Raw genomic sequence first — 25,638 nt, 5'->3', positions numbered from 1 at the left:
TTACACGCTTTGTATTCAAAACTATGATTGATGCAAATACACATTTTCATAAAACACATTTTAAATGTTAACACTTTTCAAATCATTGACAGACGTACCTGTTGTCTCAGGCAAACAATGAATAGTAGTGAATAACATGTAAATTGTTCTATAGAGTACTAAATCCATTAAAAAATCGTAAAGTACAAATCACAATACGAGTAGCATGGTTAATATGGTTCTATTTTGCCATCTCAGGATTTGAGTGACATTTACCAACCTCTCTGCCTTTTACTATGTGGTTTATAAATGTCATCAGAACCCGTAGATGGCAATATAAGCGTATATGGCACACCTTCCTGTTATGCAGTAATATATATGTAGATATATAAATACATACATAAATATTACAGTGACACTGTGTGCAATCTGATTATATAAAACCTACTTTTATTCCTTATTTGTATTGAGGCAAGTGGTGAGGTTTTAATAAGAATGATCTGTAGCACCCGTTCATTGAAACACAATTCATCGGACAGGCCTGTGGGGGGCACATCATCTCCAAAATAAATCCTATTTGTGCTTTGTCAGCCACCATCTTTAAATAAGTGTCATTTCTCACCCAGCTCACCACGCCAGCCTTTAAAGCAGCATTTTATTCTCCCACTCCGCGTTCTGCTGACTCTCATACATGGCGAAGACACTACATCTTCCTTATTGTTTACACACGGTCCAGATTCAAAAAACTGAACCTCCCACCATCAAATACTGTATTACCAGACCTAAAGCTAGGGTTCTGTCTCACCACATAACACTTACCTCATCACTTCTCACCCTCTCTTATAAAAGAGAAGAATGCAGAATCGTTCCTCACCCAGAAAAAGACTCAGAAACGCTTCCACAACACACCTTCACTGAGGACTTTTTGAAACCAAATAACTTGCTAGATGTCCTCTGAAAGGTGTCTATACACCCCCACATGTAATTGTCCACATCCAAAGTCGCCATTCCAGCTTGTTAAAGTATTTATCTACTACATACTCGCTTCTAGATACCACATCTCTCTTCATGCAGCAAGTTAGCTGTGCAATAAAGCTCCTTACCAAAAATATCTTCCCAGCAATGTCCCTATATCAACACCAGTACCACTGTAATTATGTGGGCATGGAGGACCAAATTACGTGGCTGTGAGAAAAGGCCTCGTTTGTCATGGTTAGCCCCCATTTTTGCCTGGAATTTAATGTAGTCTCAAAGTTGTTAGTGCCCAGTGCCCCTGCTAACCAGGTTCCCCGGGACAAGATTTCTTTCCCTAAAACTGTTGTGATGCATTGGCACAACTGGCAACATCATTAGCTGGCAATATAATTCCCTAGTAAATGATACCCAGGCCATGGGGTGCTAATGGTAGGCCCTGATGGCAGCAGCACAGATTGTGCTATCCTCTAGGGCCATGCATCCAGAAGCACTCAGCACTGCCACTGCAGGCTGATTGTTCTGATCCAATCCTAAAAAAAAACAAAGTTGACATGGCACACAGCCTGTGTGCCCTGTCCACTACACACTGCATGCACTATAGGTAGGTCACCACACTGGCAGGCCTTCCAACCCTAAGGCCGGGTGCACTATATGGTATGTGTGGGCATAGATGAATAAGCAATATGCCACTAATGTGTCCTTGCCAAACCTGGGACATTGTAAGTGAACAGGGCAGCCATTTTAATGCATGTGCTGGACACTGGTCAGTCCGAGTTTCACAGCCACATGATGGCTACCCTGAACCCTTTGTTGTTTGGTGTCAAACAACTCATTAATACATCCAAACTGGTACCAGTATTGGATTTTCTTTTACAAAATGTGCCCAGGGGTCACCTTAGAGGTGCCCCCTGCAAAAACTAACAACCCTGGCATGGTTGCTGGCTGGTCACAACCAGTCTACCACCACTAGGCAAAATTCGGAGCCCCTGTGGTGAGAGATCCTGCTCTCCGGGACTCAGAACAATGCCCTTCCGGGGTGGAGGCACTAACACCCCCTCCCTCAGGAATGTGCACTGCTCTGATACCGAGCTTCAAAGGACTTACTGCCCTTGATACTCGACCCCTAGGCCTGCTGCCAGCAGCAGATGGCTGCCCGTGTTGCAAACCCCCACTTTTGGCAGGAGCAACAGTGGCAAACCAGACAAAGGGCAGGGGGAGTGGTCAGTCCTGGCTTGCACTACCCGTAAGGTATTGCATGCGAGGTGGCCCCGCCATTTCATTTTTATCCATCTTGCATGGAAGGAAAATAGCCAATCGGGAGTAGGGAAATGACCTCTGCCCACAGGAAGTGGTCACTTAGAGGGTGTAGCCACCCTAAGGTAGATGACCCATTGGACCTAATAGGTAACCCCTAAAACTCCCACTAAATACAGTATTCAGTGAGTATCTCTAGACCAAGAAATCAGATTCCAAGGACAAATGAAGACCACCAACAAAGAAGACCCAAGACTCAAGAACTGAAGTCCTGCTTCACCAAGAATAGGCACCAAATCCTGCGTGTTGCACCCAGGATTCGACTATTGCCGCGGAGGGGTTTCTTGGGCATTGGACGAACTCTACAAACCCCAGGAGGATCTACACTCTTCACAAATCGCCAAAGATCTCCCCCCAGAGTGAAGGCATCACTCTACAGCAACAAGGAACCAAAGACCCATTGAAGACCACTTCTGTGACCAGCTGCTTACTAAGGAGCCGGATATCACAGCTGGACCAAACTTTTACTGCCGGACCATGAGGACAAACCCTGCCAGTGTGCCACGTTTGGTGGCACTGCAGCTTCCAGTGGCCAGACAGTGCAATAGCCCTAGGTACTGATCACCTCACATCGGACACCCAGAAAGACGGTCCATTCCGGACTGAAAAAGACCCAGTCAAGAGACTTCAGGAACCACCTGGACCTCCCACCAGAGTGCCCCTTCTGACCTGCAAGCGACCCTCAAAGTGACCTACCTCCTGCTTCCAAGGGCACCTTTGTGAACAAATCTAGGCTCAACGATTTGCTCTGCACCCGGCCGCCCTGTGCCCTGTAACAAAGATCCAGCTGTGCTCTAAGAGCCCCCAACTCCGTGCGACCTCGACACCCCAAGGGGACCCACCAGGCTTATCTTTCAGTCCATCTGTGCAACGCTTTTCCAAGTAGTCCCTCACAATGGCCTGGCACCAGCTCCAACAACTTTCTTCAGCTACTCCCACCAAAACCGGGAACTGTCCAAACCTCTCCAGCTGGTCCATAGTGCCACTGACGACCTCAACATACCTACAAAAGGACACATTGGTAAACACATTGCCTGATTTTCTATGCATTTTTTAAGTATTTTCTCCATTGAGTCCTACTTAATTACACACAAAAAGACTATTTCTACTAAAACTTCAAAAATTCATAATTTAAAAAGTACTTACCCGATTTTGATGATCTTGCTCTTAATTATTTTAAATAAATCTGAAATATTGTTTCAAGTCATTCTTTTGAGTGTGTGGTCTCATTTTTTGATACTGTAAGTACAACAAATGCTTTGCACTTCTCCAAGATTAGCCTAACTGCTCGACCAAGCTACGGTAAAAATAAGAGCATTATGTGGTCTAGTGTTTACCTTTGTAAACCAACATGTGGTTGCGAGGACCCCCTGCACAGTGTGCCTAGCTTTGCACAGTACATAGAGGGACGGCTTCCTGTAGCGCCATGGCTGACTAAATTCTGTGAAAGGCAAATCATGCAGCATAATGCGCCACATTTCGTGATGGTAATTCTTCAATATTCTGTCATTTTTATATGTTAATGATTTGTCTGGGCAAAGGTTTCATTTCAGTAGTAACAGTTTAACACACATACACAGCAATAAGAAACTGGAAGGTGACTAATCAAGCTTTCCAGACAGCCTTTCACTGTGCTTGAACATGCCTTGCCGAATTATTCGTAACTTTTGATCAGGTTGAGCTACAAACAATTTTTCTCTTAAATGTGCACACTAATGAAGGATTATGGAGCAAATGCTGAAAATCCTCAAATATGTGGAAAATGCCACGCCAGCAAAATATCAATTTCAGTGGCCCTGCTTAACACTAGTATATACACGTCAGTAAAGCCCAGTGCTGCAAGTCAACACAAGCACTGTACACACCCTTTGCATCCAGAATCCACTTTAGTCAAGCCCTTTCATTGACAAGCAGTGGCAGTGCTAACTGGCGTGGTACAAGCGGGCTCAATTCACACATAAATGTTAACACCAAATATACACATAGTACTAATATGCACACAGAACTAATAACATAGTGCACAGCAACTGACACACAACAAACAGATCGTAAATTACGTAGAAAATATATTGCTCCTAACATTTTGCTTCTACACCCAAGCACAATTACTCACCTTCCCCTAACAAACATCCAGTGGCCTAGCAATGATTCAGAAACTTGTGCTGTATTTAAATGTATACTGTTTCATTCCACAACACAAAACATGTCAAAAATGTCACACAGCATAGTTAACAAGCATTAGCAAAGCCAATAGCCCCTACCTTTGTGACCTAATGGCTTTGCCAATGCTTTTTAACAACGCCGCTCAGCATGCAGATGTTGTGCATTATGGCTAAAGTTTTAAAAAACAAAAAATGTTATTGATGTGCTTGTCCACATCATTTTATAGGCACGTGCACCACGCACGAAAGTGGATCTGTAACTAAAATAAAATAAAACTCACAAAAGCATTTTTAGTTTTTTAAAAGTGGTGAGGGGAGTGGGAGAAATGAGGGGGGAGGTAACATGGGAAGGTAGAAACAACACGAGCAGAAGTAACACGGAGGAAGGCTGGGGGACGCTGATGCAGCATGGGATACGGAGACAACACAGGGAGGGCAGTTGGGACACAACATGAGGAACCATCACACAGGAGGAGGGCAACACAGTGTTTGGGGAAAGCAACACAGAAAGCGCTGGTTGGTAAAGCATCTGCGAAGAAACAAGCTGGATGGGTGGAATCAATTTGGGAAGCACAAGGGTGAGAGCAACAGTGAAGGGGTCTGGGAGAGGCACATGCGCGGCAAAGAAGAACATGGAGTACAGGATTAGTGAAGTACACGAGCGAGGAAGCTTGAAACACATGCACTCTCGTGGAGGGCCTAATGAGGAAGAAAAAAGTAGTGCTTGAAAAGCAAATGGTAAAAGCAGATATTCCAGCCATTCAAATGTGATGATAGAGAGGAAAAGATTCATGGGAGGGTCAAACAGAAGACTGACTAGCTAAGGCAAAAATAAGTAGGCAAATGAGATTGATAGGAAACCCAACAAATGGTAACCAAAAGGAGGGTTCCAAACCCCCTATGTCCTTGATAAACCACAATATGTCTTGCAACAGACTGCGCATGCACGGTCTAGTAGGCTAGACCTAAAAATGTCAACCATGCTATAAAACAATAAAAACTGGTTTGCACATACTCAATGAAACAGCAGACTCCTAGACAAGCCTCCTAGACCAATTGACAAAACATACATATGCACAAGCACACTCTCACCGCCTAATGCATTCCAGTATCAGTGGTGTAACAATTACCCCTGCAGTGCGGGAGCACCCCGAGCACCAGGGGACCTCCTCAGCGCCATACACTGTTTGCGGGCAGCAGGCCCCTGACACTCTCCAGAGAAGGAGGGACCCCCCCTACAGGTACTTGGCAGGGGGACTTCCTTAAGTTTTGTTACGCCACTGCCCAATATATATGCCTCACAATTGTGAAAGCGATAAACTTCTCTCTTCATTAACAATTGTGTCAACCGTGAACATCATACACCAAATTTAGAGTAATAAAACATGTCACTTAAATGAAAACTGAGTTACAAGCAGTGTCACTCTTCACAAGCCGAACTATTCGGCTAACTAAAATAATAGAACCCCAAAAGTCCTGTAAGCTTCTTGCTATACAAATCAATTGCAGCTCATGCCGTAGTCATTAATTACAAATAGTTCACGAAAATAAATGCCCACCACCAGGCAAATATTAAACAAATAACCCAAGCCACAGCTATATAGCAGCTTGTAAGTATGCATCCAATGAATTTGTCACGAAAACCTGGTATTTGGTTTGTAAGGGAACAGTTTACATTTTTCTAGAGTTTCACAGATGACTTTGCAACTGAAAAATGTTGTGCATTATCATTCACCCATGATTCTCCAAACACTATCTCCTTGAATGCACCCAACATGTCACTACTACCTACGATGCTGCTTGGACTTAGAGATGCAGGCCCAGAGGTTTCTGGGCTGAATCCAAGCTGCCATGTTTTCTTCCTCCACAGCACAGGCTATGCAAACCTATCAACAGTTCAATGCACCGCTGAAGTTATTGCTCAAGCCTTTGTACTTTTTGAGCTTCCTTTCCTGGTGTTGGTCCCCCTACTTCTGTCATTGGTGTTGCAGTGCCTTCCAATTCCAGTAGTGACACCATGCCCGAGACCACTGTACAAGTACCAGCATCTGCGAATGTTATCTCAGTTTTAACAATCTTGCATCATCAGCTGATGTGCAGAATTTAGCCAGTGCTGCAGCCTGGTACCACTCAGCGGTAGAGTCTGTAAGTAGGTGGAAGACACTGTGTGGTTGCGACACAATGTGCACTCCATGCCTGCCATTCCAACTATCGTGCGATGTAAACTTGCCTGGCATTATATCAGGGAAAACTATTGGATTCTACAAATCAGTTTATCAAATAGCAGCAGGCCCCATATCCCCTTTTTATACCTGCGTTGTCTGTTGCGAGGCGTTTTGTTAGCTTAAGTTGCATTCTGAGCCCACCCTTTGCTTACCATTGATTGTCTCAATTGTCACCAATTTTCTTGCTTCTTATTCATCAACTGTGTGAGCTTTCCTTTCTCTTCTGGTATTTGAACCTCCCCTGAAGCATGGACGCATTACACTGATCTTCCTTCCACTGTTCTCTTTTTCGGGTACCACTGTTTTCTTTTTGTGTAAGCACTCAACAAGAGTACTTCTCCCTCGTGTACTCGTCTTGCCTCCACAGCACTCTGTGTTCCTCTCTCGCCATCGTGCTTCACCCCCACTTCCCCTGCGTTGCCTTCTTGCCTCTTTGCTTTCTTCACCCACCTCCACATTGCTGACTTTTGCAGGAGTTGCTTCCCCCACACGGGCGCCACGTGCTGCTTCTCCCAGCCACAGTGCTTCTGACGCCCTGTTGCATTCACCTCCTCATGTTGCTTCCCCCAATCCGCTTAAAAAAAGCCAAGCATGTTTTTTTCCGTTTTATTTACTGATCAACTGGGATTTGTAAGACTAAAAAGAAAAAAAACGATCACATCATTTGTAGGCCCATGCTTGCGTGGTGCCAGCACCTACAGAATGATGTGGACGGCTACGTCAAAAGATTCTTATTTTGTTTTGTACTTCCTTAGCCATGTGACACAGCATAGGGAATGCTGGGGTGCATGGCTAAAACTATTTGTAAAGCAAAAAAGGTCGTAAAAGCGTGACCGCCTGTTGATTCAGCACCAGTTCTACTTAACAGCGCTCCTTAAACCCTCCATCAGCACTTACCCCAACCTTTTACCTCAAATACTAGAAGGTCTCTCGCAGCCTGGCACCAGCCACCTGCACAGCCGTTCTTGGTGATCCAACTTCTCTGGCTTTGGCTCAGTGCCAAACTGTTCTCTCCTCCTAGCAGGTGGTTAAAGTCAGAATATGGCTACCGAGCCACATGCCCAAAGAGTTGGTTGCTAGCCTCAATAGGAGTCTAGCCGAATTTTTCTTTGGGACCCTCTTGCACAACTGGTACAGACCTAAGATTTGTTAATATGTTGATGTGTTGGTTATTTTCACTTTATTTTCTATTAACAAATCGATAATCATATGTGTTAAATGATTCCCCGTATCTATTCTGACCTCCCCTATTCAGCCTATGACCACTGTTCTAAGAAAAGTGAGAACGTACAGAACACTTCTGTCAAAAGTTAGGGGGCTGGTAAAGTTGACCGAGTATCTAAAATCCAAATTACGCAACCATCAGATTTATGCCAATAGCTGTATTTACTTTGGCTGACTTCTTCGCAATCTCACGCTTCATTTTCCGGTTTATCTCATCAAATAAACTGAAACCATCTTAAACTAAGGCACAGTTCTGAGGATCTGCTTTTTTTACCATGGTTTAATTGTGTTATCCTCTGTAGTTGGCATCACAGCTCTCTGAATATGCTAAAATCGGCGGGTTGTGATGTCAGTTAAAACTTCTAATAGGGTGCAAAATTTGCAGAAGCTGCCACATCCCCGAAGGTCCTGCTCACTTAGAAGAAAAGAAGGCTGGGCGCTGTAACTCGTGGACAGCCGGTTGTCCCATTTGGAGAAAAAAGTGCTTTATTAAGGCTGAAAAGTTTTTTCCCCCTAAATTAAGGTCAGTGATTCAGTGCCTCAAAGTCAAGTAGTACTACTACATTGACACACTGATATTAATACTTACAATACTACTATTTTCTCATCTGATATTTCATTACCCACGACCCACATACTGTCCAGTGGCTTTTTGGGCACTGGGGCATTTTCCTTCAGGGCCCTTTGCATTGCATATCTTGTCCATGCATTGTATCAGGCCAACAATCCTACAAAAAAAAATCAGTCCGCTGGCCCAGAACTGGGACTTTAAGTGAGATTGTGGCCCAGATTTTCTATTCTGAGACTGAAACTGATTCTGTTCCGTTTTCGGGTGTGCTGGTCAGGCAGTGGTACGTGTGTGTTGGACCTGGATGGGATGTTGAAATTGACAAGGACGTGGTCTGTCTAGGGAACTGGTGTGGGTTTTTTGACTGGGTTGTTGCAGAACTTTGTGAAACAGGGTCCAGGATGTGTCCAGAAACATGGGTAGGTCCCATTACTTGTTGGGGGATGCCCAAGATTTCAGGGTCTTCTATGAGTGGAGTTGGAGTCAGCATGGTCCTTCAGGTGGGCGGTCAGGTCTCTGAGTAGGATGTAATTATTAGCATCGAGGGAGAGTTGTGCAGCAAAGTCTGTGATGGTGTTGGTAAAGTTAATACTCCGCCCCAGTGGCCTGTAGGTGAGAGTGCCACTTACAATGAAGATAGTTGTGACGTGAAGCTTGAACGACAGGTGTTCCTTGCTGGAGGATGACACATCTGTGGATGTGGTGCAGCTGATGGTGGCAATTCCTTGTCTGGGCTGGTTTGCTTGGCAATCGTGCAACCGGTATTGGGGGAGAATGAGTTTGACAGTGCTGATGCAGGGTTCGGCCAGGTGTTCATGAAAAAAAGGGAGGTCAAGGGCATTGTGCAGCAGGTGCCAGATCTCTGTGGCATGTTTAGCCGGTGTTGAGGAGCATGCATGTGAGTGTGGAGTATTATGTGAGTGGTTCCAGGACTGTGTGAGTGCCAGAGAGTGGGAAGTTGATTGCTTTCTGGGTGATGAGAGGAGTATTAGTAAGTTCATGAAAACTTGCAGGAAGAGCAGGAGAATGTTTCTTTGATGTTGTGTGGTGCAACAAGGCAACAGCTTGTGGAGCAGGGGCCTGGGTTCATGGTGTGTAGGGTTGCAGCATGGTAGCAGTGGGAGTAGGAAGGACCAGGGTTCCTGGTGCTGTGCTCAGTCCAGATACGGATGGGCGCAGACAGGCTTGCCTTTGGCGCAACCATTACGTGAACCATTAAGCAAGTCATAAGAGGAGAGAGGCATGATGTCACTTCCTGTGCAGTTGGATGATGGGAAATCCAGTGATGTCACTACCTGTGCAGGTGGATGATACAAATGACTCCTGTTGTTTGGCTTCTTCTTTTAAAGACTGTTTTGGCGGGAGCCCAGTAATGTCACTTCCTTTCCAAAAACCTTCTCTGAAGAGAATATCCACCCACAATTTCAGCCATCCTCCTTTTTACATGAGTCAGATTCTTTAATCCCTGCCCCTTTGAACATATCCCATTTATTCTTACAGCCCCCTCTGGAATGCTTGGCAATTTGATCCATGCTCTTCCTTTGTGTAAAGTCCAGGTTGAGCAACGTTGGAGTGTAGGAAGATGGCAAGGAGGTGCTGTTCTGATTTTTAGTCACCAAATCCCGAACTTCTAGCATGGGGAGCAGAATTTCCAAGAAGTAGCATTTTCAAGAAGTAGCAGTGATCTAGCTGATCTGGGGAGCCATGCCACAAGGCTCAGCACATTATAGCCGACTCTATATGTATCCATTGCCTTTCCTTATCGTATAAGAACCATTTAAAGAGGAAGAGTTGGGTTGCTTGATAATAACACTTGATCTCTTGTAAACCTAATTCTCCCGCTCTTCTCCCTGCTTTTAATTTTTCCCAGCAACTTGTGGTCATCTCCGCCCAGATGAAGGAATTCATTGCTACTTGGAGAGGCTCATGTCTTTCCTTGATATCGCCACAGGGAGGGTCTCAAGTAAATACGGCTGCATAGGTAGCACATTCATTTTCACAGTTGCTACTTCTACCAGAAAGGATATAAAAAGGAATTGCCAGTGACAGAATAATTTTAAGGATAATAAAAAGTCTGTGATGGTTAACAATGTATAGGTTCCTAAGTCGAAAGAAGTGATGCAAAGCCCCAACATTTGATATTGACTATGACCATTCAGAATTGATAAATGGTAGAAAGATGGTCTGTTATATAATGTGGCAGTCCCATACTTACCAAATCAATCTTTTCCAGATTAAATTTAAAGCTAGCTACTATGCTGTATTCTATTATCGCATCAGGATCTCCTTTAAAGGATGGCACTGGATGGCATGTGAGGTGGAGGAGCTGTACCGTGATCAGTGATGTCACCTCCCTAGTGCAGTTCCTGGGCCCACGAGTCTGTGTGGCACTTTCCATCTTAATCAATTGGGTGGAGGGGGTGGGATTTTTTTTCCTGAACTACATGTCCCTGGGACCAGCATGACCTGCTCTCTTCCTGAACCACACTTCTGACTGGGTGGAATTGATCCGCGGAGCAAATGGAGTGATGTGGCCTGCCTGGAACAACATAGAGGCCTTTGCACCCGTGAGGCATGTTTACCAATACTTAAGACTGGGATTCCACCTGGTACACTACCGTGCCCCTCTTGGCACCACTGGAACATAGCACAGATCTCCTACTTCTGAGGGCAGATTCCCGAAAGGTGCTGATGCTACTGAATGGACGTGACCGAACAGCTGCCTCTCAGATGCGTTTGTTAACTGCTCTGCTTCTACCTTCAGCTGCGCAGCCTCCAACAGGAATGAGGGCGTACCTATTGCGACCTCTGACCACTGAAGGATCTTCTGCTGGGATTGGGACAGCCAGCCATTATTTTGGAATGGGCAGACCTCTGAAAACCACTATAAGGACTCAATTGGGCACGATCCTGAGTCCTAAACTACACCACCATTACATCGAACAACTCCCTCCAGCCATTTAGCTAGTCCTAAGAGGTGCTGGTCCTGCTGGACAGACACAAATGGTAAGCCGCCTCTCAGGCGCAATCTCACTTTGTTCTGCATCTTCCCCCCCTGCACAGCCATCCGGGAGGCCAGAAGATCACAGGAACCTCTGACGAGAACTGAGGAGGGCCCACCATAACCCCAACTACCAGAATCCCCCCCCCCGCCCAGGATGCAATCTTCTGGTCCCCTGTGAACTAATATGCCCGAAGACCGACAGGTGCCAGTACTGCCTGTCTACTTCACCTCTGCCCACGGACCTTGGGGCCTACAGAATCAATTGTCAAGGACTGAGGAATTCCCTGCAGTTCTACGCTAACCAGGCGGTTAGAAGCAGGCCATCATTACCTATCTCCTTCAGACTGCCTCTCCCCACAACTACAGTGGGAAACAAAGATCCACAGCCCTACTACCATACTATCAGAATGATTGCTGCAGATCCCTGCTCTTCAGCCTTCTTGCTCACCACTTCTCCCTGCCAACACCACCAATGTCTACGGGCAGGATGACTCAACATTTTACCTTTGCTAAAGCCACATAACATTCCAAAGTGTCACCCCCAGTTTCCACTATGCCTAGTCCCGAAGTCACTTTGGACTCCATTATTGTTGCTCGGAAACTTGTAGAAGGCTCTATTGCCACAGTAAATCTCTGGACTACACAAATGAATACGCAACTCAAACTGCTGAAGGGGGACATGACTCAACTACGACACTGCATGGACTTTACGGGGCGAAGAATCAACTATCTCAAGATGAGAGTGATGGAAACCATGACATGGAGCACTGAGCTGTAGAATATCCTGAATGAAATAGAAGACCCCTGTTGCAGGAACAACCTCCTTTTATATTGGGTGTCCCAGTGATGGAAGGCACTCAAGATGTTCTACTATTTCTCCAAAACTTTCTTCCACAGCTACTGGGCTTGACCTTCTCACTTCCCCTAGAATTTGAACAGCACATTGCACCGCTATATGGTCCACATCTGCACATCATGGGGCCACCCAATTATTGCCTAGGTCCTACGCCATCAACAAGTGAGTGATCATTTTGGAGGCCAGAAAGCATTGCCCTTACCAGCATAATGGCTGTAATATTTTTCTGCAGATTTCACACACACTATGGAAGAAGTTCCTGGCCCACGCCTATCGCTTAGAAGGCAAGACCTCAGCTACTGCCTCATGGAACAACAACCATGCTGGCGATAGTCAATGACACAATCAAGGAATTTTGTGCACCAGCTGAACTGGAACTCTGCCTGGAAAATAAAAAGGCACGGCAGCATCAGAATATGGACACTACACCACCCCACAAATCGACACCCCAGGTATCACAAAAGGAGGCCACTAAAAGGAACCAAGACTCAGACAGGGTCCTTAGGCAGGAATTCTGCCAGCAGGCTATAGATGAATTGAGGTCCCACACTAACCTTAACTGAAGTTACCTAGTCTTACCTTTGCGTATTGACCCCTGGAATTTATTTTTCTTTATATTTTTCCCTGTCCCAGATCAGGATGCTCCATCCCACTCTCGTACCATTGAGCAGCAACCACTTGAAGTGGTCCGTCCCCACCACCTTCCAAAAGTTTAACTTGGTATCATCGTACTGTGAACATGACCCTTTGGTTTCTCATGTCTCGTGAAAGGGAGGAAGATGCTCCTCCCATAAGCGTCCCGGGGCCAACAGAGGAGGACCCAGGGGCACTGGTGAGTGGCGCTCACCCAGAGGCACCTCTGACGTCGGGACAGAGCAGGAGGGAGAAAAGACGGCAAGGACGGAAGACGTGGAGAGGAAGGAGACGGAACGGGAGGAGAGACAAGGGAAAGAGGACGCAGAGAAGAATGAGACAGCGCAGCAGCAAAGACGGGCGAGAAAAGATGTGGAGACGAAGGAGACAGAGGTACAGAAGGACAGAGGGAGAGGAGACGCAAGGGTGGAGATGGACGGGACAAAGGATTCCTGGGATGCCGCAGACTCAAGATGGAAGAGCAGCAAAGCCCCAAACCACTGCGATTTCTCCAGCCATGTCTCAGGAGGGACATGGCTTACCAAGGTACGTGGCCAGAGCTGGCACTGGTGACCCAAGAGAATTGGAAAAGAGGGAGGGGAGAGACAGATAAACTCCAAATAAAGGAGATAAAGCATAAGGGAAATATACCATGAAAACAAAGACTACACACGGGGTGTTTAGAATTGGATTTAAACTATCCCCCCCCATCTCTCACATGCATGGGACCTTCCCTCCCCCTCCCTGAAATAATAAATCTGAGGGAAAGTTTTATTCGCTTACCTGACAAAGAGTCCTTGCTACTTTTCTTTCCTTTGAGGGAGGCCTGGATCACCACCACCTTACTGAAAACCTAAAGAGTAGAGAAAACGAAGGACTGTAGCCTCAGAGCGACTTACAGTATCTCAAAACTAAGAAGAAACTGAGAATAAAATAAATCTGATTCTAAAGTATCCTAAGTTTACTAGTTATTTAGCCCTAGCAAAATCACCTACTTCATACCCCTACGCCATACCCTATCACATCCCATTACATCAGATGTCAGAAAACGCTATCTGTCTTATGCTCCAAGAAGATCGACATTGTCCTCATGCAAGAAACACACCTCAAGGCTGAAGAATCAGCTAAACCTAAAAACGACTGGATTGGAAAAACCTTTTTTCTACCAAACATCGGGGGTCATTCTGACCCCAGCGGGCGGCGGTCGCCGCCCGCCTGGCGGAAACCGCCATTTGGCCGCTCCGCGGTCAAAAGACCGCTGCAGCCATTCCAACCTTCCCGCTGGGCCGGCGGGCGCTAACATTGTTGGCACCCGCCGGCCCAGCGGGAAGGGGGCCTGCAACACTGAAGCCGGCTCCGAATGGAGCCGGCGGTGTTGCAGGTGTGCGACGGGTGCAGTTGCACTCGTCGCGCTTTTCACTGTCTGCTATGCAGACAGTGAAAAGCAGGCTGGGGCCCTGTTAGGGGGCCCCTGCACTGCCCATGCCAGTGGCATAGGCAGTGCAGGGGTCCCCAGGGGCCCCTAGACACCCGTTACCGCCAGCCTCTTCCTGGCGGTGTAAACCGCCAGAAACAGGCTGGCGGTAAGGGGGTCAGAATCCCCATGGCGGCGCTGCTTGCAGCGCCGCAATGGCGGATTCGCCCAGCCGGGGGAAATCCGGCGGGAAACCGCCGGACCTGGTTTTCTGACCGCGGCTTTACCGCCGCGGTCAGAATGGGCAGGGAAGCACCGCCAGCCTGTTGGCGGTGCTTCCGTCATTCGCAGCCCATAGTCTGGTGACAGGGGTGCTACATCTTCACTGGAGTGAAATTCTCAGACCAGACCTTGATTGTTGGCTTGGTCTATGCCCCATGGGTGCGAGACTATCCTGACTATCTAGACTACCCAGACTGCTGGTAAAATTCAGCTCCCATAAACTCAATATTGGCAGAGACTGGACTCTGATTCAAGACCCCTTTTTTTAATATTTTTTTTATAGACAAAACAGAAAGACCTGATACGAGACACAACAACAAAAAGGCACTACTCTGCAACATAATAGATGATTACTCCCTGCATGATATACATGGTGCTTAGTACGCCCCACAGATCGTGAGTATACATACCTCTCTGATGTCTACAGCTCAGAATCCAGACTAGATTATTTTCCTTACAAGATTGCGACTCTACCTTTAACTTGATTGTGTACTATTGTCACAGAGACAGTGTCTGACCATGCTTCCATCACAACCACCTTAGATTTGTAACTGAGCCTATTTAAATTCTGCATGTGGCAGCTAAGTACGGCACACCTCAAATCTATGGAGGAGAAAGTCTGACTCAAGGCTCTCCTGGATAAATATGAAGCTGGCGGAGCCCACCACAAATCTATGCAACTCCTATTGGCAGTGCATAAAGCCTGCTTGCACAGCATGTTTATGAGAGATGCCAGCATTGCGAGAGCTGCTGCTACTGTGAAGAAGAATGCACTGCAATTAGTGGTGAAAGCCCTCAAAGATTACTCCTGAGCCCACCATGTTCTAGACGACTGAGAGCACTGATGAATTTAAAATGTAAACTCAACAGTGTCTATACACTGGTGGCAAAAAAAGAGCTCTCTCACCTCAGGCAGATGACCTACGAACAGGGTGAGAAGGTGAGGCATCTGCTAGCAATGCAGCTAAAACAGATGGCAGTCCAATCATCAATTAGGGCCATCTGTACAACCACCTGGAAAATCCTTACCCACCAACTAGATATTGCAAGAGAATTCTCGACATTTGATTTGACGCTTTACACAATAGAATACCGGGTGGACACTATGCAGAAAGACACGTTCATGTCAGACCACTGTCTACCCACTTTGCCTGCGGATGCCTGTGAATAGCTAGATCTAGACATCAGCATTGAGGAAATCACAGATGCCATCAAACCTCTAAACACAGGAAAGACACCTGGGGAAGATGACTTCCTGCTGGAATTTTTCACATCTACACAGGACCAAATTTTGTCCCACTCCTGACAGCAATGTTCTCGGAAGCCAAGATCATTGACTTCCTATGACCAGAATTCTGCAGATGACAGGTATCACTTATCCCAAAACCAGGCAAAGACCACCAGTCCTGCACCAACTTCTGTCTCATTTCGCTGCTGAACTGGAATATGAAGATGATGGCTAAGATCCTGGCCACCAAACTGGGCTGCATTATCCCGCTACTGATCCATCACAACCAGGTTAGCTTTGTCCCCATACAGTTCATCCCGCAACTGCTTACAGGCTCTAGCTCATGTTTTATGGTCTACTTAAAATTATACGGATGATAAACTCCTACTCTCCCTCGATGTGGAGAAGGCGTTCAATCAAGTCAAATGGCCGTATCTTTCGGCTGTATGTCCAGATTTGGTATGGGCTGGAATTTATCCAAATAGTTTGCTGGCTGTATCACCCCACTACAGCAATGATCTATTGTAAGGGCATCCTCTCCTACTTGATTTTTATCAACAGAGGGTTCGAGACAGGGTTGTCAACTTTCACTGCTCCTTTCCCCCGCATCTTGGAACCAATGGCCATGCCCAGTCGGTGTCAACAACAGGTGTCCAGACACTGGCTTAGGGCCTGAAGTTTCTGCTTTACGTAGACTATATATTCCTAACACCAAGTAACCCTGGGGTATCGATTCTAGCACTCATGGATCTGGTTGATTCCTTAGCCCACTTTTCCAGTTATAAGATCAACTTGAGTAAGACTGGGGCTGAGGCTGACACTGATGCTGCGGACCTCTAAGTTTTCTCTACCTCACCTCTGGGCCAGGTGGATACCAAATGGCCTATAATACCAGGGCGACTTGGTGAGCAAGGACTTTGAAGCCATGGTTAAGGATAACATTCTACCCCTTCTTGAAACCTCAAAAGTGAACTTTGTCAAACAGTCCGCCCTTCGATTATCTCTCTGGGGCAGAGTCCAAACTGTCAAGATGATTATAACCCCTAGATTTAACTACTTGTTTGGCTTGCTGCCTCTCAGTATTCCTGCCAAAATTATATTGCAGATTAATTCAGCTGTCTGAAAATTAGTGTGTGGCTCGACACCTCTGAGACTGTCTTCCAGCAAATTATATACCGATATGACCTTCGGTGGCTTTGCACGCCTCACTTGAAAACCTATTACATGGCCCGGCACCTGTCACAAATGGCTTCCCATTCGAGCTCACACAGCAAAGCGCCCCTCAGGGTCAAATTAGAATGGCATCTGCATAATTGAACACAGGGTTTATCGGTCCTATACGCTTGCTCCCGGCCTCAACTGACCCCAGCAGCCCGATGCTGATGGAGATGAACCCACTGTGACTATAAATTGACGGCTTCCCGCGTTTCCCTTCAAATATCTAAGAGACCATATTCTTGAACTCTGACACAGTTTCTGAGACTTAGCTCCTTATAAATACCTGTGTTTTGGATGCATATTCTGAGCTGCATCCGAAATTACATTAAAGTTTCGCACCCAAATGAGGTCTCCCGGACCCAATGTTTCAATTTTTCAAACAGAGGAGTAGATAGCTTTCTGGCATGTGTTCTGTGCATAGATATTGACTGTAGCTATATTTGCACCTCTTTGTAGTCTTCCAAATACACAAAGCTACAATCTCTTATGTTGCAAATCAGGTTTTCCACCCTCATCTGTAGGTCTTTACAGAATCCTGTTGTTGCTCTCCCCTCTTCGTCACAGCAGTTGCACAGTACTGAAGTAGGTATGCATTGTTTTTCAAAAGTGAAATGTATTTCTTAACCATAGAAATTTCTTGGAGGCATATCATGTCAGGTATCACTTCTTTCACTCACCTTCATATCTTATGTCTCTTCATTGGTGAATTAAATTCCCTCACGTTTTATGGAATGTGCTTTACCATACTGTTAACATAAATGAGTTTGCGTACGATCTGCAGCCTCCATAACCCCATGTGTCCATGCAGTCCACAGAGTTACTATATCAACCATCGCCAGTAATGCTGATCCCTGAAGATCCATCCCCAATCCCCCCTTTACCACCCCCTTCAAAATTCTCAACTAGAACCTCTTACTTGTACATCAGCAGATCGGGTCCCTCTTCCTGGGAGCAAATAGATACTTCCCCAGTGTGGTGATGAAGTGTACCATAACCCTCAACTGCCCCGTTTGACAACTCCGTACTTCACAGCCCAAGAACTCGTCCAGTTAACTACTCCTAATGGATCATCCTTAATGAAAGAAAGAACAGTGTGGCAACTGATGCAGCATGCCCAGGTCTAACAACAGAATTGCTGGATTCTCAAGTTCAGTTCACTCCCCTTTGAATTTTATTATCACAGTCACATGTCTTTTGCCTTGTAGACCGCAACTTCTCCCACTTCTCCTTAGTTCTCCATTTTGATTCCTACAATTCCTGAGTCTCTGCTGGGGTGCTCTCCTCAGTGTTCTCAAAGATCCCCTGAGCGTTTTCACATGTAGAGACCGCAAGCTTTGGAATCCAGTTGAAACCTTCGAGGAAATGGGTATGCCCATTGGTATTGCAGTTGTCTCCTTTGTAGTTCTGCATGGATGGTTATCAACAATGTTTTTTGTTCAACATCCTCTGTGACGGGTCCTGGTGCAAGGTCAGCCTGTAGCTTTTGCCTTCCTAGCAACCTGCTTTTTTTCTGTCCCTAAGCTGCGATGATAACAAGTTAAATATAATGCATCTCCGTGACCTCCTGGTGCTTCTTGTATGGTTACTCTTCTGTGAGCCCTACTAACTGGTGTTGCAGAATTCTAGTCCTTGTACAGTATTGTTCTGAAAACTCACCTAGTACTGGATAATGTCAGATCCCACTTCTACTTCACGTACATTTTGTACTCTGATTTTGTCTTTTCGTGACCTGTTCTCTAAACTGGTGCACTTGTACCACTGGTCTCTCACCTCTTCTTCCTAATGAGACTGTGACATCTGGGATGAATCCATGTCTTGGTTCCCAGTGGCTGTCATTCTTGTTGATGGCCTCTCCACTCTCCTGTGGCATTAATATCCTTAATCAAATCAGTTAGAGTTGCCATTATGTCCTTTTTTTAGGGTGGCAGTTGTTTTGTAATCTTCTGGTGAATATCAAGCAGGCATCTCTGCAGTTCTTGCTTTGTCAGGGGCGTGGGAAGCTAGGCTGTTTTTTGCTGCCATGTCGTCCTAGGTATCAGAATCAGAATGCGTAGCCTGACCAGCCCCTGTGGCATTATTGCCTGCTATACCTCACCATCCGTCCTTAAGGTCCTCCAGTGTGCCAGTTCCTTTTGAATTGGGCATCTAGCCATTCCCAGAAGCGCTTTGTAGGTTCTCTGTTAACTTTTAGGACATACAAATCGTCTGAGGTGAAATTTCCAGTATCCCGAAGATAGTTCTCATTAGCTGGCCATAGGCCAACACTTCCTCTTTTATGCTGTGCACAGAACATATCATTTTCATTTGCTTTGTATTGTAAAATGCGCTTTCAAAACATGCCTGGAGTTTAAGGGCCTGAGCATTTGTGCTAACAGTTCTTTAGCTTTTTTTTTTCTTTTCTAAAAACAACACTTTGAGGTTTTGCGTTGTCCGCGGTGGTTACAGAGCAAAAATGTAGCATCAATATCATAGAGGTAAGAGTCCGGCATGGTACATTGCAACACACTAAAGACATTAATACATAGAAAAATTAAATGACCATCAAAGCGAGGATAATCACGGATGAAAGTTCGCCTGCACTGGGCTTTATTATAGTTAGAGTCAGTTTCAGATATTGAGAATCCTCCCAGGCGAGACCTCTGCAAAGTGTCAGGCATGGCAGACACTGGGGTAATCCGATCCTTTGTCTGTTCCATCTCCCTCTTAACATAGGTTTTCAATTGTCAAACATGTACATTCTGTCAGAGATTCTAGCAGTCAGTAGCTCCAAGTCGTAGATATGCCAGCCTTTAGACCACCACATTGTAAGGCTCGGAGAGAAGCAGATACTTACAAGTGTGGGCGATCAGGAGTCTAGCTGCTAAGAGTAAAGAAGTCAGCAACTTGCGTGTAGGCGTAGTATGCGGATGTATCAAAGCCTCTGCAGCCGTGCCCCGCAGCACCAGCGGATCAAGTGGCAAGTCCATTGAGCAAATCCGTCTGAAGGACCTCAAACTCAGAATTGCTTTACATGTGTACTTTGCCATCACATGTTAAAATAGTGCCTTGGGCCTCACAGCCTTTCCAGGAGAGATCTGATGTTCCAAACATAGCGTGTAATCTCACTGGTGTGAAATACCCTCACGTGAGAATCTCGTATGAGCTGGACTTGTGTTGCAGGCAGATCGAAGTTTTGGCAGCGCATGACCAAATTTGTACCTGGGTGTCGTCAGCGATTACTTTGCCAAGTCGTGCAACAATTTCAGTTTGTAGTTGTGTCATTGTGTATGTATGAGCCTGCGGAAGGTAGTATAAAGAGGGGGCGATACCTTTCGTTGTGGCCCCCTGGGTGAAAAGCTGTTTTAAAAGTGTTTTAGCTCTTATGTCTGGCTCCTTCATAGCCTTTGTGCTCGCTCAGTGGAGGAGTTGGTTGAGCCGAAACTCATCAGCACTAGACAGTTGGAATAGCTGTTTGCATTTGCATTTATCCATGGTGTTCCCATTACAGTAAAAGTCACCTAAGAATGGGGGTGCCCCCCTTCAAGTTTCAAGATGTTTATTTGTTGTACCTAATTTGAACTCTGGGTTGTTCACAATGAGAGGGGTATGTGGTCGCCTCATGATGTTTATTAATCTTATTCCAATATCTCTAGAGCGTAGATTTAGCACAGATGGGCGCCTGAAAAGGCGGGAAGCGGTCTCTGTGTTTTATCCACAGTATGTACTGACAGCACATTGCATTCATAGAGATTGCTAATAGAGCTGGTAAGAATGACCCCAGATGCAGAGTGGATGTGCCATCACATGCCAAGCCCGACGTGGAAAGTAACCTTTGTGAGCTATTAGGAAGATCCGCCACCCCTGTGCCCATAGACTTTGCATAGCTGACCTGAAACCCCAAAGGGGCTTCAAATTGCTTCAGTTTGTCCATTATGCATGGGAGGAAAGTGTCAGTATGCCTCAGGAAGCATAATGCATCAACAGCAAATAGGGCCCGTTTACATATACTGTTCCCCGTCCACCTCGATCCCATGGACATCAGGGTTAGTTCCTAAGCGGTAGGCCAGGGGCTCAATCGTTAGTCAAATATCAGTGGGACCAATGGTCACCCAAGTCTAGTACCCCCTACAAGGAGGGATCAAGACAGGAAGGGCACAATTGAATTTGATTCGCATTACCGGGGCAGCTTAGTTGGCCAACGCGTATGTTGTCATGTAGGGACCAGGCCAGTTTTCGAATTGGACAGCTCACAGATATTGCCTACTCTATCAAAAGCCTCCTCAGCGCCACGCAAGAGAAGAATCATCTTGGTTTTGGTCTTCTCTACCTCGTTGGCAGTATTGACTGCCAAGCACACATTATCTCGGGTCTGTCTGTTATAAAGCCCTTTCCAAGTCCTCTTTCCTCATTAACTACAAAGGCCGCTTGTATTGTAAATGATTGACTTTTGGAAGCTTATTCTTTCCCCTTCTGTGCTCCTTTGGATGCTCGTGCTGGCTCAATACTCCAGGTTCCGTTCCAGTATCTCGTGTCAGGTTGAGCTCCCACTGGAGGCCAGCCTTGCTGTCAATCTACGAGCAAAGCACAAGCGTCAAAATGGTTGACTTGCGTAGAGCTCGCTTCCACAGAATGGAGCACCAGTTTGTGTGCAGCGGGCTGCTTCTGCTACCAAAAAGGAGATTGGCGCTCTCTACACTCCTGCTCACCAGCGCAATCCTTGAGTCAGGGGCTAACATATTGCTGGTCAACCACCTGAAAGAGCATCTCTGGCTGGAGCTCACCAGAGAGAAACCATTCATGCTGCACCGCTCACGTTATTTATATTTACTTTAAAAGTCAGCTATGTGTTTTTTGCTAGCACTTTGGGTGCCTAGATATTTGGTGCTATATTTTCTCTCTCCTTTTCACAGTTGCTGTTATAAAGTGTACAAGTATCATTTTCAAATTGTAGCTGTCTGCAATTTGAGTGCGTTGTTAGGTGGTGATTTATTCTAGCCCCCTTCACAGATTTTTTTTTTTTTAATTTTAAGATTTTTATTGCAAGCATACAGAGCCACATTTAAGTGATTGTATAGTTTTCCTTTTATTTTCATTTTGTGGCTTATACTTGCATTAAAAATACACAACCATTTCACAAGCTTGCAAATGCCATACCCGTTGGCTTTACCTGTGTTTGTTTTTGCTGGTGAAAAATATACGTTTGTATCTTCGCAAGTGCATGAAAGGAATTCACAAACCATTTTAGAATTATGCTCTGAAAGCTGCAACTGGAATCAAATCAAATCAAATCATTAGCATTTATAAAGCGCTCTACTCACCCGTGCGGGTCTCAAGGCGCTAGGGACAAAGGGGGTGGTTATCGCTGCTCGAACAGCCAGGTATTTAGGAGTCTCCGGAAAGCAGAGTGTTCCAGGGTGGTCCTGAGGCTGGTGGGGAGGGAGTTCCAGGTCTTGGCCGCCAGGAAGGAGAAAGATCTCCCACCCGCCGTGGAGCGTCGGATGCGTAGGACGGCGGCGAGTGCGAGGCCAGAGGAGCGGAGGGGGCGGGTGGGGACGTAGAAGTTGAGGCGTCTGTTGAGGTATTCCGGTCCCTTGTCGTGGAGGGCTTTGTGTGCGTGGGTGAGAAGTCGGAAGGTGATCCTTTTGCTGACTGGAAGCCAATGCAGGTGTCTCAGGTGTGCGGAGATGTGGCTGCTGCGGGGTACGTCGAGGATGAGGCGGGCCGAGGCGTTTTGAATGCGTTGTAGGCGATTTTGGAGTTTGGCTGTGGTCCCGGCATAGAGGGTGTTGCCGTAGTCCAGGCGGCTCGTGACGAGGGCGTGGGTCACGGTTTTTCTGGTGTCGGCGGGGATCCAGCGGAAGATCTTGCGGAGCATGCGGAGGGTGAGGAAGCAGGCGGAGGACACGGCGTTGACTTGCTTGGTCATGGTGAGAAGAGGGTCCAAGATGAAGCCGAGGTTGCGGGCGTGGTCTGCGGGGGTCGGTGCGGTGCCGAGGGCCGTGGGCCACCAGGAGTCGTCCCAGGCGGACGGGGTGTTGCCGAGGATGAGGACTTCAGTTTTTTCAGAGTTCAGCTTTAGGCGGCTGAGCCTCATCCAATCTGCGACGTCCTTCATACCCTCTTGTAGGTTGGTCTTGGCGCTGGCAGGGTCCTTGGTGAGGGAAAGTATAAGTTGGGTGTCGTCGGCGTAGGAGGTGATGATGATGTCGTGCTTGCGTACGATGTTGGCGAGGGGGCTCATGTAGACATTGAAGAGTGTCGGGCTGAGTGATGAGCCTTGAGGTACGCCGCAGATGATCTCAGTGGGTTCTGAGCGAAACAGAGGGAGGTAGACTCTTTGGGAGCGGTTTGCGAGGAAGGAGGCGATCCAGTCCAGGGCCTGGTCTTGGATCCCGGTGGAGCAGAGGCGGGTGATTAGGGTGCGGTGACAGACGGTGTCAAAGGCAGCCGAGAGGTCGAGAAGAATGAGGGCGACTGTTTCACCGTTGTCCATCAGGGTTCTGATGTCGTCTGTGACTGAGATGAGGACGGTTTCAGTGCTGTGGTTGGTTCGGAATCCGGTCTGTGAGGGGTCGAGCAGGTTGTTGTCTTCCAGGAAGGTGGTCAGCTGTTTGTTGACGGTCTTCTCTATTACTTTGTCTGGGAAAGGCAGAAGGGAGATGGGGCGGAAGTTTTTCAGGTCGCTCGGGTCAGCCGTAGGTTTCTTTAGTAGGGCGTTGACTTCGGCGTGTTTCCAGCATTCGGGGAAGGTAGCAGAAGAAAAAGAAGAGTTGATGATGGTCTGGAGGTGCGGGGCGATGATGTCGTCGGCTTTGTTAAAGATGAAGTGCGGGCAGGGGTCCGAAGGGGCGCCGAAGTGGATAGAGTTCATGATGGATTTGGTTTCTTCCGTGCTGATGTGGGTCCAGTTGTTGAGGGTGATGGTCGGGGATGTGGGTTCTGTGGTGTTTGGTTGGGTCTGGTGTCCGAAGCTGTCGTGGAGGTCGCTGATCTTGCGATGGAAGAAAGTGGCGAGGGATTCGCATAGATCCTGTGAGGGCGTGACGGCGGCGCTGGGATTGGAGAACTCCTTGATGATGCTGAAGAGTTCTCTGCTGTTGTGGCTGTTTTTGTCCAGTCTGTCGGTGAAAAAATTCCTTTTGGCAGCGCGGATCAGGTGGTGGTGTTCGCGGGTAGCGTTCTTGAGGGCGGTCATGTGGTCAGCGGTGCGGTCCTTGCGCCAGGCTTTCTCAAGTGCGCGACAAGTTTTCTTTGATTCTTTGAGGGTGTCAGAGAACCAGAGGGGTTTCTTGGTGTTGTTCTGTCACTGCGAGCGTTTGAGGGGAGCAAGGTTGTCTGCGCAGTTGGAGATCAAGTTTGTGAGGTTGAGGGCTGCGTCGTTGGGGTCGGTAGTGAGGGTGGGTTGGTTGGCGGCGAGTGCGGAGAAGAGTTGCTCTTCAGGGATCTTGTTCCACTGTCGGCGAGGGATGGGTTGAGTGCGGAGGTGGCGGGTCTCGCGTCGGAATGTGAAGTGGACGCAGCTGTGGTCGGTCCAATGGAGGCGTGGCTGAAGAAGACGTGTTTGCTGGCGGAGAAGATAGGGTCGAGTGTGTGTCCGGCGATGTGGGTGGCAGTGTTCACCAGTTGTTTGAGGCCGAGGTTGGCGAGGTTGTCGAGCAGGATGGTGGTGTTGGGGTCGTTGTTTTGTTCCAGATGGAAGTTGAGGTCGCCTAGGAGGATGTAGTCCGGTGAGGCGAGGGCGTGCGGGGAGATGAAGTCGGCGATGGTGTCGCTGAAAGGGGCGCGAGGTCCGGGAGGACGGTAGACGAGGGATCCTCTGAGGGTGGTCCTCGGGTCGGTGCGAATCTGAAAATGCAGGTGTTCAGCGGCGAGAGGGGAGTCTTCAGTGGAGGTGGTGATGCTGATGGAGTCTTTGAAGACGATGGCGATACCTCCTCCTACTTGGTTGGTGCGGTCTTTCCTGGAGATCTTGTAGCCTTCGGGGATGGCGGTGGCGATGTCTGGAGCAGAGGAGGCGTTCATCCAGGTCTCCGTGATGAAGGCGACGTCCGGTGCTGTGGAGTCTAGGAGGTCCCAGAGTTCAACGGCGTGTTTGTGAACGGAGCGAGCGTTGACTAGGATGCACTTGAGGTGGTTGATGGCGCGTGGGCTTGTGGTCGTAGTTGTTGCGTGGTGGAAGATGCGTTTGCAGGAGTTGCAGGCGAAGGGTCCATGGGTGCGTTTGAGGTGAGCTTGGAAGCAGGTGTTGGAGCGTCCTGGGTTGAGGGCATGGAGGGTGGTGGGATCGTAGCGGATCAGCGGGGCTTGGGAGAGGTGGGGACCAGTGGTCGTGGCGCTGGGCGCGGGCCAGGCGCGGACGGGCGCAGACGGGCGCAGACGGGCTTGCCTCTGGCGCGCCAGCGGCCGCCATATGAGGTAGGAGGGTGGGGGAGGGGTCAGCTGGGGGCGAATGGGAGCTGGGGGGCGGGAGCGTGCAGGAGGTCGCGGCGGGAAAGCGCGAGGGGGGGGACAGGTAGAGTGAGAAGAGCTGGGGGAGGGGGGTTTAAGGGTGGAGGGGGGAGAGTGTTAGGAGGTTTA

General features: G+C 47.5%; 1 protein-coding gene and 1 long non-coding RNA gene across 4 annotated transcripts in view; one reads left to right on the top strand and one right to left on the bottom strand.

Moving 5' to 3' along the window:
- Positions 1–25,638, top strand: part of LOC138300679 (transmembrane protein 150A-like) — a 645,891-nt gene that overhangs the window by 566,761 nt on the left and 53,492 nt on the right. The gene's annotated exons all lie outside the window — the stretch shown is intronic.
- Positions 1–25,638, bottom strand: part of LOC138300677 (uncharacterized) — a 59,097-nt gene that overhangs the window by 26,962 nt on the left and 6,497 nt on the right. The window contains exons 2-3 of the long non-coding RNA XR_011204982.1: positions 13,724–13,793; positions 12,510–12,690 (exon numbers count right to left, since the gene is read on the bottom strand). This is a non-coding gene — a long non-coding RNA (uncharacterized lncRNA). The remainder of the gene's footprint in view (positions 1–12,509; positions 12,691–13,723; positions 13,794–25,638) is intronic.

The sequence above is a fragment of the Pleurodeles waltl genome, chromosome 6 (genome assembly GCF_031143425.1).
Source record: "Pleurodeles waltl isolate 20211129_DDA chromosome 6, aPleWal1.hap1.20221129, whole genome shotgun sequence".
NCBI classification, from domain to species: domain Eukaryota; kingdom Metazoa; phylum Chordata; class Amphibia; order Caudata; family Salamandridae; genus Pleurodeles; species Pleurodeles waltl.
Note: the sequence above shows the minus strand (reverse complement) of the source record. Positions and strands in the feature narration are given on the sequence as shown.